At 46.0% G+C, this 14,298-nt stretch overlaps 1 pseudogene; it reads left to right on the top strand.

The window, feature by feature from the left end:
- The first annotated feature begins 1,288 nt into the window (after positions 1 to 1,288).
- On the top strand, positions 1,289 to 2,956 carry LOC123056675 (lysine--tRNA ligase-like; annotated as a pseudogene).
- Positions 2,957 to 14,298: the final 11,342 nt, after the last annotated feature.

The following is a 14,298-nucleotide window of genomic DNA, read 5'->3' as shown; positions in this document are numbered from 1 at the left end:
CAGATACCGATGCTAGATATGTCATGGTCCCTTAATACATGTTCTGGTTCGACTCTATATCAAGAAATTATTGAGTGTGAAGATTGCACATGTGCGAAATCCTGAGATTGTTTGCCAATGTTAAGAATAGGGAAAAAAATAAAGAACAGAAATAATTCACCCGCCCTCCACAAGATCAGGTCGACGCCGTTATGCTGCATGAGCGACAGTAGCGCGTCCCGCACCGCCTGGAGCAGATCCCGCCGTCCCGCTCCCACATTTTCTTTATATGGGTAGGGATGGTTCAGAACATTTTTCTCGAATACGCATGAGCATGCGTATCATATATTAAAGAAGAAGCGGCAAAGAAGCCGGATAGAATGCCTTTCGGCCATTACAATGCCAATCACAGGAATTAGCATCCACATCCACCAAACACACCCACCACGCGTACTACAATACTTGCTTCACCTAGGCCAACCTCATGCCGATGGCGATTGGGCAAGCCACAGAGCAACCGAGCCGCGTCACAACCGCTGCCGAAGACCTCTACAACAAGACCAAAACTCGCGACCAACACAGACCAACGTACTCAACCCATTGCGCCAAGAAGAAGTCAGCAAGTGGATGGCAGGGCCTGGACGGACCTAGAGACGGCATCAAGGGATGGTTCAGAACATTCAGAGGGGCCATTCCCACAGACGATTTTGATTTCTTTAGAGCGATGATTAACCTAGCCAGCTAGTCATTTTCAGGCTTGGGAATAAAGCTTCAGAAAATCTCAAGGTTCCGTGATTCGAAGGTTATGTTCTCAAGACAGATTTGCATCGGTTTTTAGGAGATTCACATCAGATTTCAAACTAAGAATCTCATAGGTCATCCCCATGCTGAGCACAGCACTACTCATTCACATCAGAATTCAAACTAAGAATCTCATAGGTCATCCCCACGCTGAGCAGAGCACTACTCACCAGTGACGAGATCGAACGCAGATGGAGGTGCAGGAGAGGGAGCACGGAGATCCCAACCAGGAGCACGACCCTCCTTCCGAGTCCCCTCCCGGAGGATGAGCAGCGAGACAGAGAAACACGGGCAGAGGTCCGTGCTGCTGCTGCAGACGAGGCCGAGGTCGGAGGCGGTGACGTCGTCTGTCAGGGGTGGAGAACCTCTCTCCCGTCGCGGCCCCCCTTCCGCTGCCGTACTCGAGGAAGAAAGGGAGAGGCGGAGGAGGCGCCTTTGATGCGCACGTTAATGTTTTGGATATAAATAAACCGACGAGAACACGAAATCGGTGCTAGGTCAACAAAGTCTCCGCTCTGTTTTTCCCCAACTACGGTACGGGAGAGAGTTTTGCACCACGCGCCATGGCGGACGACGGCATGGATCCCACCCAGTACTACCACAACAGGCTCGGCGCGCTCGCCGCGCAGAAGGCCGCCGGCGTCAACCCCTACCCGCACGCCTTCCAGCCCACCGTCTCCGTCGCCGACTACGTCCAAAGGTACAGGGGCCTGGCCGATGGGGAGAAGCTGGTCGACGTCACCGAGTCCCTGGCCGGGAGGATCATGAGCAAGAGGACGTCGTCCTCCAGCCTCCTCTTCTACGACCTCCACCGCGGCGGCGCCAAGGTCCAGGTCATGGCAGACTCCGGGACCTCGGAGCTGGAGACTCCCGAGGAATTCTCCGCTTTCCACTCTGGCGTGAAGCTTGGCGACGTGGTCGACGTGCGTGGGTTCCCTGGTAAAAGCAGCCGAGGCGAGCTCAACATATTCCCTGCACAGTTCGTCGTGCTCTCGCCCTGCCTGCACATGCTGCCGCGGCAACCTAATAGGCACCGGCGCGCGCCGCCGCTGCCGTGGGCGCCCGGCATGCCCAGGAACATGGAGAGCTACGCCCTCAAGGACCAGGAGACACGGTACCGCCGACGGTACCTCGATCTCATGGTGAACCCTGAGGTGAGGTCCGTCTTCACGGCGCGAGCCAGAGTCGTCTCCTTCATCCGGAGCTTCCTTGACAAGGGTGGGTTTTTGGAGGTGGACACCCCGATGATGAACGTGGTTGCCGGTGGCGCCGCCGCCAGGCCGTTCGTCACCCACCACAACGACCTGAACATGAAGTTGTACATGCGCATCGCGCTAGAGCTCTACCTGAAGCAGCTCGTCGTCGGCGGACTGGACCGCGTGTACGAGATTGGGAGGCAGTTCAGGAACGAGGGCATCGACACGACGCACAACCCCGAGTTCCAACGTGCGAGTTCTACATGGCCTATGCGGACTACAACGACCTGATGGAGCTCACGGAGGAGATGCTGGGCGGCATGGTGAAGGAGCTCACGGGCGGCTACAAGGTACAGTACCACGCCAACGGCGCCGACAAGCCGCCTATCGAGATCGATTTTACTCCTCCGTTCGCGCGGATCAACATGATCAAGGGACTGGAGGACATGGCCGATCTCAACATACCGGAGGAGGATCTGTCGACCGATGATGCCAACGAGTACTTGATGGAGGCTTGTGCCAGGTACGACATTACGTGCCCGCTTTCACACACGACGGCACGGCTGCTGGACACGCTTGTCGGCCACTTCCTGGAGGAGACATGCGTGAACCCGACGTTCATCATCAACCATCCGGTGATCATGAGCCCACTCGCAAAGTCACACAGGGACGAAGCCTGGCCTGGACTGACTGAAAGGTTTGAGCTGTTCATCAACAAGCATGAGGTGTGCAACGCCTACACGGAGCTGAATGACCCCGTCGTGCAGAGGGAGCGGTTTGAGGAGCAGCTCAGGGATCGTCAGGACGGTGACGATGAAGCGATGGCCATGGACGAAACCTTCTGCACTGCCCTTGAGTATGGCCTGCCGCCGACCGGAGGCTGGGGTCTGGGGATTGATCGCCTCACCATGTTGCTGACGGATTCCCAGAACATAAAGGAGGTCCTCCTGTTCCCGGCCATGAAGCCTCAAGACAGCTAGCTGTTTGAAAAGATGAAATTCTTGTCCTATGAAAGAAACAAAATGGAATTTAAGTTATGGACAGTAATTGCCCATTGTCAATAAGGTTTCCTAGTTCTGTGCTTTACAAATAGTTAATTTCTGTACTTCGAGAAATAACAAGCAATGTTAACTAGTTCTATGTTATTTTCATGGACAGTAACTGCCATTGTCAATATGGTTTTCTATTTCATTGAGTTGCTATAAGCCTATAACTAACCTCATGTTCATGTAATATGTTTTGGTGTTTTTTTCTTCTGAAAAAGAGGACAACTCCAGTCCCAGAATCCCACATACGACAAGATGTTTCTGCTCCAAACGGTAGAGCAGAAACATCTGCACTCGCCGGCCGAAGCAGATGCGAGAAAACTTAAAAAACTCCGCTCCCCAGGTAGGTAAGTTGCCGTGATTTGCTACAGAATCTTTTGTTCAAAAAAAATCTCATTGCATCCAACAAAGCTTTGCGATGTCTTGGTCCAAGTAAAAAAGTAGACGCAATGCCATCATTACTCAACCTTAAGCAAGAGACAGCACAGGTTGCAACCATGGAACACTTTAAAATTTGTAAGATGGCACCCTTTTTAAACACTTGATGATGTTGTACTGGAACAACCGCAGGGAGTCATATGGAAACATCAGAAACTTACACCTGATTGCTGTTATGTGTCGCTTGTTCTTCCAAGAATTGCATGGAATTTGTTCTGCGCCAGGTTTGCAGCGTATAGAAGTTCCAATCTGGCAAACATCTACAAGTCACATAGTAGTCCTCACATAATACATCAATTGATTTGCAATGGACATATCTACTTACAGATTGTGTATAAACATGCTCAACTTATTCTCATGTCTTCAGGTCGGAAGGGAGCGGTTTATACTTTGAGCAAAATGTCACAGGGGCTTTGATCCAGTAGCACATCATTCCTTTTGTCTGACTAAATGACACAGTAGCATAAATTGGGTTTTTGCTTGGTCTAGGATAATTTTCACCCTGGGCCCTTACACCTGGCTCGATCGACCCTTATCGACCAGAAGTAGTCGTTAATCCAAAGAAATAACAACGCCACCGCAGCTTCTTTCTTTCACTTGGACCCATATTACGAAAGCAAGAAAGGCTGCTACCGGCCAGCAGACGAGGGGCATGCAGACCCCACGGCACCGGAATTTTTCACTAGTACGACAGATGGTCGAAGTGTCCGCGCTAGCATTCCCAGAATTCCGAGCATTGCCACCATGTCTTGCTAATTTTCTGATGCCTCCTAATCCTATATGCTTCCAGCAACATTGACTACGATTTTTCTATTGAAGCTTTAGAGCTGATCCCCACTGCATTCTGATATACGTTTAGGTTTCACCATAGTGTATCAGCAAGTTCATGCAAGAGGGTCGGGGAGGTTAGTGAAGAATGGAAAAGCAGCAAGTGAAAGGGTGAGCTTTTAAAAGTAGAGGATGTAGAAGTATTGTCACGCCTGCGGTCTTAATGTTAGCCTCGTCACCCATCATGTGGTACACAGACCCAGTGATGTTGTAATAAGTTGTAGCAGAAAGGAGAAAAGTCACTTGCATATGTTGATCAATCCTTCAATGTCGCTTAATAGTGATATAACTCACCATGTTATAAAGTGACTACCATCATATGTAGACCAGGCCGGAGTATGTCACTGTTTATGTTGCCAGTTATTTTCAGTAGATTTACACTTTGGACAAACCAAAAATATGTATGTGCAATCACCACCAGGTGTCCATTAAGTGAGGAAATGAGCTAGACCCAAAGCAATAGTTTGACAGGTTTAGTTTGGGTATATTACTAAAATCACCTAGAGATACATCCAAGTATAAACTAGTATAAGAAACTAGTGTTACATATTGGTACTACCATCATTCTGGATGTATTTTTTTTCTAACGTCCAATTGAAGCAAGTTACACAAAAAATATGGGGCTAAAATATATTTATCATCTAATGCAATTTAGTAAACTTCTTTGCATTGTCTCTCTTACATAGTATTGGCTACGTGAGAGTATCTTGTGCCAGGAAAGAGAGGCTGTTTTCTTAGCACTACGTATCCTAGTAGTGGGCTGCAAAGGGGGAGACATTTCAGTTGTGGCATATTGTTGCTTGGATCTCCCTAACTTCCTGGTGCCTCCTGCTCCTACAAGTAGAGAGGCAAGACATAAATGCCATCCAAGTATTATTTTCTGACAACTTAATCATCATTTTTAATTTGTCAGTCAGAATGACTAGAAACAATCGAGATTTCAAATGTGCAGGCGTACAAGTTGTGTTTGTGAGTATTGCATGTGGCAAGAGGAAAATGAAATGGGCAAGGAATGGGACTCCTCCCTTTTAAAGATGGATCCAGGAGGTAGAATCAATTTGTGTGGGGCCTTGATTATTAGTCGTCTCCCTGATCTCGGCAGCCACCTTCCATTGGCCGCAAGTCACGCAACTTCGTACTGTTCTTTTAAGTGCTGTGTTTGATATTGTTATTCCAGTGACCCGGTAGTGCCGTAGTGGCCGTCATGGTTAAAATTTTCAATGAAATTTCACATATTTCGATGAGTTCCAAAATTGTTTTCTTTTCCAAACTAAAAACCTTGGTGGTGGTAATCACAAATAGTTAATTTCTCTTCCTTTTCACAAATAGTTTATTTCTGTACTTTGAGAAATAACAAGGCAATGTTTCCAAGTTCTTTCGTATTTTAATGGACAGTAATTCCCCATTGTCAATATGGTTTTCCTTTTCATTGAGTTGCGTATAATTAACCTCATCTCTTATCATGCTGCATGTAATATTTTTTGATGTTTTTTTTCTGAAAAAGAGGATAACTCAATCCCGACAGGGGTCCACCTCCTGTCAGGCCACCACACCCCAGATACAACAAGAATTTTCTGCTCCGAACAGCAGAAGCAGATTGGAGCGAAATTACCACCTCGGCTCCCCAGTAGGTAACTTGTTGTAATTTGCCACAGAATTTTACTTCCTGTCCAACAGAAATCTCAATCCATCCAATATAGTTTAGCGATGTGTTGGTTCATGTAAAAAAATTAGAGGGATGGCCATTACTGATCCTCAGAATGTACACAAAAAGTTTTACACATTGCCATTGTACAGTGCAAAAGTTGCAACCATGAAACACTTCAACTTTGAATCATAAGATGGCACACATTTTGGACACTTAATGATGTTGTGCTCCAACAATTTTAGGGAGTCAAATTCTGCACCATATTGAGAGATCATAAACTATACCTGATTGGTGTTATGCGCAGCTTGTTCTCTCGGAATTTTACGAATTATGTTTTGCAGCAGGTTTGTAGCATATAGAAGTTACAGTCTGGACTCGTACATGTTACTTTGTCTTGCGACATTCTATTTGGCAGTGAAAATATTTTCCCTTGAGTGGACGCCAAAAGGAATGGCAATCAAAATTCAGTGTAACACAAAGGAGGGCAAATCGAAAGGAGAGGGGGGCAAACACAGAAGCAGGTGCAGCCGAGCTGTGATAGACCCGTGCGTTATTGTCTTCAAGGTACTACAGGTTTCCAGATACTAGTAACCCAAAAGCACATATCAGCCTGTGAGCGCAGACCCTCCCTGTAATAAGGATACAAAGGTCCAAAAAGGTGCATATTAAACAAAACCGAAGCACTAGCAGGACAAGCACGGAGCAACAGCATGTATGCACTGATCTCACTATCCCGTTCTCGCCGGAGGAGGTGGGGAGGTCGATCGCCTCAATGAAGGCGGGGTCGGCGCCGGGGCAGGATGGCCTGCCGGTTGCCTTCTTCCAGAAATTCTGGAACGTCCTGAAACCTGTGATCATGCCAATGTTCCATGAATTCTATATCGGAACATTTGACATGGCGCGTATAAATTTTGGTGTTATCACCCTGATCCCATAAGTAGTTGGGGCGACGGACATTCGCCAATTCAGACCTATCACAGTTATCAACGTCCTGGAGCGCATCTTCTCTAAAGTCTGCACGATTAGACTCGCACTGGTAGTCGAGAGGATGAACCACCCACTTCAGACAACCTTCTTGAAAGGGAGACGAATTCATGACGAGATTCTGTCCCTGCATGAGATTGTGCACAAGGTACGATTGCGTGGACAAAAGGGTGTCTTCCTCAAGCTGGACTTCCAGAAAGCCTATGATCGGCTAGACTGGGATTTCATGCGGCTCGTTATGCAGCGCAGAGGCTTTGAGGACAAATGATGCAACTGGATTATGCAGTTGGTACGGTCTGGCAAGACTGCGATTAACATTAACGGTGATGTGGGGCCGTTCTTCTCATCCTCTGCGGGAGTGAAGCAAGGGGATCCGATAACCCCCTGCTCTTCAATCTCGCCGTGGACGCTCTGGCAGGCATCCTGGACAAAGCTAGGAGGGCCGGCCACCTCTCGGGAGTTGCTAGTGTTGGGAATCGAAGCAGAATTTTAAAATTTTCTACGCATCACCAAGATCAATCTATGGAGTCATCTAGCAACGAGGGAGAGAGGAGTGCATCTACATACCCTTGTAGATCACGAGCGGAAGCGTTCAAGAGAACGGGGTTGATGGAGTCGTACTCGTCGTGATCCAAATCACCGAAGATCCTAGCGCCGAACGGACGGCACGTCCACGTTCAACACACGTACGGAGCGAGGACGTCTCCCGCGCCTTGATCCAGCAAGGAGGAGGGAGAGGTTGAGGAAGAGGGCTCCAACAGCAGCACGACGGCGTAGTGGTGGTGAAGCTGCAGTACTCCGGCAGGGCTTCGCCAAGCTCTTACGGAGGAGGAGAGGTGTTGGGGAGGGGAGGGGCTGCGCCTTGGATGTTCTATGCAGCCCTCCCCTTGCCCCTCTATTTATAGGGGAAGGAGGAAGGGGGCCGGCCCCCTTCTAGATGAGATCTAGAGGGGGGGGGGGGGCGGACAAGGGGGGGGGGCTTGCCCCCCAAGCAAGGGGGGCGCCCCCTTTAGGGTTTCCCCCCCAACCCTAGGAGCATGGGCCCAAGGGGGGGGATGCGGCCAGCCCATGTAGGGCTGGTCCTCTTTCCTCTACAGCCCATTAGGCCCTCCGAGAGAGGTGGCCCCTCCCGGTGGACCCCCGGAACCCCTCCGGTGGCCCCGGTACAATACCGACATGCCCCTGAACCTTTTCGGTGACCGTATGGCAATTTCCTACATATAAATCTTCACCTCTGGTCCATTCTGGAACTCCTCGTGACATCCGGAATCTCATCCGGGACTCCGAACAACATTCCGTAATCACATATAAGTCTTCCTAACAACCCTAGCATCACCAAACCTTAAGTGTGTAGACCCTACGGGTTCGGGAGACATGCAGACATGACCGAGACGACTCTTCGGTTAATAACCAATAGCAGGATCTGGATACCCATGTTGGCTCCCACATGCTCCACGATGATCTCATCGGATGAATCACGATGTCGAGGATTCAATCAATCCGTATACAATTCCCTTTGTCTAGCGGTACGATACTTGCCCGAGATTCGATCGTCGGTATCCCGATACCTTGTTCAATCTCGTTACCGGCAAGTCTCTTTACTTGTTCCATAACACATCATCTCGTGATCAACTCCTTGGTCACATTGTGCACATTATGATGATGTCCTACCGAGTGGGCCCAGAGATACCTCTCCGTTTACACGGAGTGACAAATCCCAGTCTCGATTCGTGCCAACCCAACAGATACTTTCGGAGATACCTATAGTGTACATTTATAGCCACCTAGTTACGTTGTGACGTTTGGCACACCCAAAGCACTCCTACGGTATCCGGGAGTTGCACAATCTCATGGTCTAAGGAAATGATACTTGACATTAGAAAAGCTTTAGCAAACGAACTACACGATCTTGTGCTAGGCTTAGGATTGGGCCTTGTCCATCACATCATTCTCCTAATGATGTGATCCTGTTATCAACGACATCCAATGTCCATGGTCAGGAAACCGTAACCATCTATTGATCAACGAGCTAGTCAACTAGAGGCTTACTAGGGACATGGTGTTGTCTATGTATCCACACATGTATCTGAGTTTGCTATCAATACAATTCTAGCATGGATAATAAACGATTATCATGAACAATGAAATATAATAATAATAACTAATTTATTATTGCCTCTAGGGCATATTTCCAACAGTCTCCCACTTGCACTAGAGTCAATAATCTAGTTCACATCGCCATGTGATTAACACTCACAGGTCACATCGCCATGTGACCAACATCCTAGAGTCTACTAGACTCAATGATCTAGTTCACATCACTATGTGATAAACCCTCAAAGAGTTCTGGGTTTGATCGTGTTATGCTTGTGAAAGAGGTTGTAGTCAACGGGTCTTGCCATATTCAGATCCCTATGTATTTCGCAAAACTTTATATCGTAGATGCTGCTACCACGTTCCATTTGGAGCTATTCCAAATTATTGCTCCATTATATGTATCCGCTATCTCTACTCAGAGCTATCCGGATAGGTGTTAAGCTTGCATCGACGTTACTCTTTATGTCGAACTCTTTATCACCTCCATAACCGAGAAACATTTCCTTATTCCTCTAAGGATAATTTTGACTGCTATCTGGCGATCCAGTCCTAGATCACCTTTGTACCCTCTTGCCAGACATGTGGCAAGGCACACATCAGGTGTTGTACTCAGCATGGCATACCGTATAGGGCCTATGACAAGAGCATAGGGGACGACCTTCGTCCTTCCTCTTTCTTCTGCCGTGGTCAATCTTTGAGTCTTACTCAACTTCACACCTTACAACTCAGGTAAGAACCCCTTCTTTGACTGATCTATTTTGAACTCCTTCAAAAAACATGTCAAGGTGTGCGTTCTTTGAAAGTATCATCAGGCGTTTTGATCTATCTCTATAGATCTTGATGCCCAATATGTAAGCAGCTTTATCCAGGTCTTCCTTTGAAAAACACTCTTCAAACAACCGTTTATGCTTTCCAGAAATTTTACATTATTTCGGATCAACAATATGTCATCCACATATACTTATCAGAAATTTTGTAGTGCTCCCACTCACTTTCTTGTAAATACAAGTTTCTAGCAAACATTGTATAAACCTAAAAGCTTTGATCACTCCATCAAAACATATATTCCGATTCCAAGATGCTTGCTGGAGCCAGCATACCTTTTAGCATCCTTAGGATCGACAAAACCTTTTATTGTATCACATACAACTTTTCTTACCAAAACTGGTAAGAAAACTTGTTTTGACATCCATCTGTCAGATTTCATAATCGAAAAATACAGCTAATGCTAACATGATTCCGACGGACTTAAGCATCGCTACGGGTGAGAAAATCTCATCGTAGTCAACTCCTTGAACTTGTGAAAAACCTTTTTGCCACAAGTCGAGCTTCATAGACGGTAACATTACCGCCCACGTCCGTCTTCTTCTTAAAGATCAATTTATCTCAATGGCTTGCCGATCATCGGGCAAGTTCACCAAAGTCCATACTTTGTTCTGATACATGGATCCTATCTCGGATTTCATGGCTTCTAACCATTTGTCGGAATACAGGCCCACCATCGCTTCTCCATAGCTCGTAGGTTCATTGTTGTCTAACAACATGATATTTAAGACAGGATTACCGTACCACTCAGTAGTAGTACATATCCTTGTCGACCTATGAGGTTCGATAGCAACTTGATCCGAAGCTTCATGATCACTATCATTAACTTCCTCTTCAACAGACGTAGGCGCCACAGAAAACATCTTTCTGTGTCGCATCACTCTCTGGTTGAAGTAAAGGTTTGACAACCTCATCAAGTTCTATCTTCCTCCCACTCAATTATTTTGAGTGAAACTCCTTCTCGAGAAAGGACCCGTTCTTAGCGATAAACAATTTGCCCTCGGATCTGAGATAGAAGGTATACCCAACTGTCACCCTTGGGTATCCTATGAAGATGTGTTTGTCCGCTTTGGGTTCGAGCTTCTCCGGCTGAAGCCCTAAGCATCACATCCCCAAACATTAAGAAATGACAACTTTGGTTTCTTGCCAAACCAATGTTCATATGACGTCGTCTCAACGGACTTAGATGGTGTCCTATCTAAAGTGAATGCAGCTGTCTCTAACGCATAACCTCAAAATGAAAACGGTAGATTGGTAAGAGACATCATAGATTGCACCATACCTCATAGGGTTCGACTATGACGTCCGGACATACCATTACCTTGTGGTGTTCCAGGTGGCTTCAACTATGAAACAATTCCACAATGTCTTAAGTGATTGCCAAACTCATAACTCAGAAAATCCCCTTTTGATCAGATCATAGGAACATGATCTTATTGTTATGATTCTTAACTTCACTCTGAAATCGCTTGAACTTTTCAAATGTTTCAGACTTGTGCTTCATTAAGTAGATATACCTATATCTACCCAAATCGTCAGTGAAGATGAGAAAATAGCAACATCCACCGCACACTTCAATTCTCATTGGATCACACGCATCAGCATGCATGATTTCCAACAAGTCACTTGCCCGTTTCATTGTACCTAAAAACGGGGTCTTAGTCATCCTGCCTATGAGGCATGGCTCGCATGTGTCAAGCAATTCAAAATCAAGTGACTCCAAACATCCATTGATCTGGAGTTTCTTCATGCATCTTACGCCAATATGACCTAAGAGGCAGTGCCACAAGAAAGTGGTACTATCATTATTAACTCTACATCTTTTGGCGTGAACATGTGTATTACCATGACCGAGATTCAATGAACTATTCACATAGGGTGCATGACCATGAAAGGTATTATTCATGTAAACAGAATAACCATTATTCTCTAACTTAAATGAATAACCGTATTGCAATGAACATGATCTAATCATATTCATGCTCAACGTAGACACCTGACAACATTTATCTAGGTTCAATACTAATCCCGAAGGTAGATGAAGCGTGCGATGGTGATCTCATCAACTTTGGAAACACTTCCAACACACATCGTCACCTCGCCCTTAGCCAGTCTCCGTTTAGTCTGTAGCTTTTGCTTCAAGTCACCAATAATAGCAACTGAACTGGTATCCAATACCCAGGTGCTACCAGGAGTACTAGTGAGGTACACATTAATAACACGTATATACTTTGTTGAAGTTGCCAGCCTTCTTATCTACCATGAATTTGGGGTAATTCCGCTACCAGTGACCGTTCCCCTTACAATAGAAGCACTTAGTCTCGGGTTTGGGTTCAACCTTGGGTTCCTTCACTGGAGCGACAACTGGTTTGCCATCCACGAAGTTTTCCTTCTAGCCCTTGTCCTTCTTGAAACCAGTGGTCTTGTTAAACCATCAACACTTGATGCTCCTTCTTGATTTCTACCTTTTGCAGTCTTAAGCACCGCGAACAGCTCTGGAATCAACTCCATCCCTTGCATGTCATAGTTCATCACGAAGATCTAGTAGCTTAGTGATAGTGTCTAGAGAACTCTATCAATCACTATCTTATCTGGAAGTTTAACTCCCACTTGATTTAAGTGATTGTAGCACCCAGACATTCTGAGCACATGCTCACTAGCTGAGCTATTCTCCTCCATCTTGTTGGCAAAAGAACTTGTCTGAGGTCTCATACCTCTCAACACGGGCATGAGCCTGAAATCCCAATTTCAGCTCTTGGAACATCTCATATGTCTTATGGCATTCAAAAACGTCATTGGAATCCCGATTCTAAGCCGTAAAGTATGGTGCACTAAACTATCAAGTAGTCATCAGGACGTGTCTGTCAGGTGTTCACAACATCCGCAGACGACGTTGTAGGGGTTTGCACATCGAGCGGTGCATCAAAGACGTAAGCCTTCTGTGTAGCAGTGAGGACACTCCTCGGACTATGGACCTAGTCCGCATCATTTCTTACAATATCTTTCAACTTAAACTTTCTCTAGGAACGTATTGAAACATGGAGCTACAACGTGAGCTATTTATCTACAACATATTTGCAAAGACAATTTAGACTATGTTCATGATAATTAAGTTCATCTAATCAACTTATTTAATGAACTCCCACTCAGATAGACATCCCTCTAGTCATCTAAGTGAAACATGATCCGAGTCAACTAGGCCGTGTCCGATCATCACGTGAGACGGAGTAGTCAACATCGGTGAACATCTACATGTTGATTGTATCTTCTATACGACTCATGCTCGACCTTTTGGTCTTCCGTGTTCCAAGGCCATGTCTGTACATGCTAGGCTCGTCAAGTCAACCTAAGTGTATTGCGTGTGTAAATCTGGCTTACACCCGTTGTATTCGAACGTTAGAATCTATCACACCCGATCATCACGTGGTGCTTCGAAACAACGAACCTTCGCAACGGTGCACATTTAGGGGGAACACTTTTCTTGAAATTTTAGTGAGGGATCATCTTATTTAAGATACCGTCGTTCTAAGCAAATAAGATGTAAAACATGATAAACATCACATGCAATCAAATAGTGACCTGATATGGCCAATATCATTTTGCTCCTTTTGATCTCCATCTTCGGGGCTCCATGATCATCGTTGTCACCGGCATGACACCATGATCTCCATCATCATGATCTCCATCATCGTGTCTTCTTGAAGTTGTCTCGTCATCTATTACTTCTACTACTATGGCTAACGCTTTAGCAATAAAGTAAAGTAATTACATGATGTTTATGTTGACACGCAGGTCATAAATAAATTAAGACAACTCCTATGGCTCCTGCCGGTTGTCATACTCATCGACATGCATGTCGTGATTCCTATTACAAGAACATGATCAACCTCAGACATCACATATATCATTCATCACATCCTTTTGGCCATATCACATCACAAGGCATATGCTGCAAAAACAAGTTAGACGTCCTCTACTTGTTGTTGCAAGTTTTTACGTGGCTGCTATAGGTTTCTAGCAAGAACGTTTCTTACCTACGCCAAAACCACAACGTGATATGCCAATTTCTATTTACCCTTCATAAGGACCCTTTTCATCGAATCCGATCCGACTAAAGTGGGAAAGACAGACACCCGCTAGCCACCTTATGCAACTAGTGCATGTCAATCGGTGGAACCAGTCTCACGTAAGAGTACGTGTAAGGTCGGTCCGGGCCGCTTCATCCCACGATGCCGCCGAATCAAGATAAGACTAGTAACGACAAGTAAATTGATAATATCGACGCCCACAACTGCTTTGTGTTCTACTCGTGCATAGAAACTACGCATAGACCTAGCTCCGATACCACTGTTGGGAATCGAAGCAGAATTTTAAAATTTTCTATGCATCACCAAGATCAATCTATGGAGTCATCTAGCAACGAGGGAGAGAGGAGTGCATCTACATACCCTTGTAG

Source organism: Triticum aestivum, chromosome 3A (assembly GCF_018294505.1).
Source record: "Triticum aestivum cultivar Chinese Spring chromosome 3A, IWGSC CS RefSeq v2.1, whole genome shotgun sequence".
In the NCBI taxonomy this organism is placed as follows: Eukaryota; Viridiplantae; Streptophyta; class Magnoliopsida; order Poales; family Poaceae; genus Triticum; species Triticum aestivum.
Note: the sequence above shows the minus strand (reverse complement) of the source record. Positions and strands in the feature narration are given on the sequence as shown.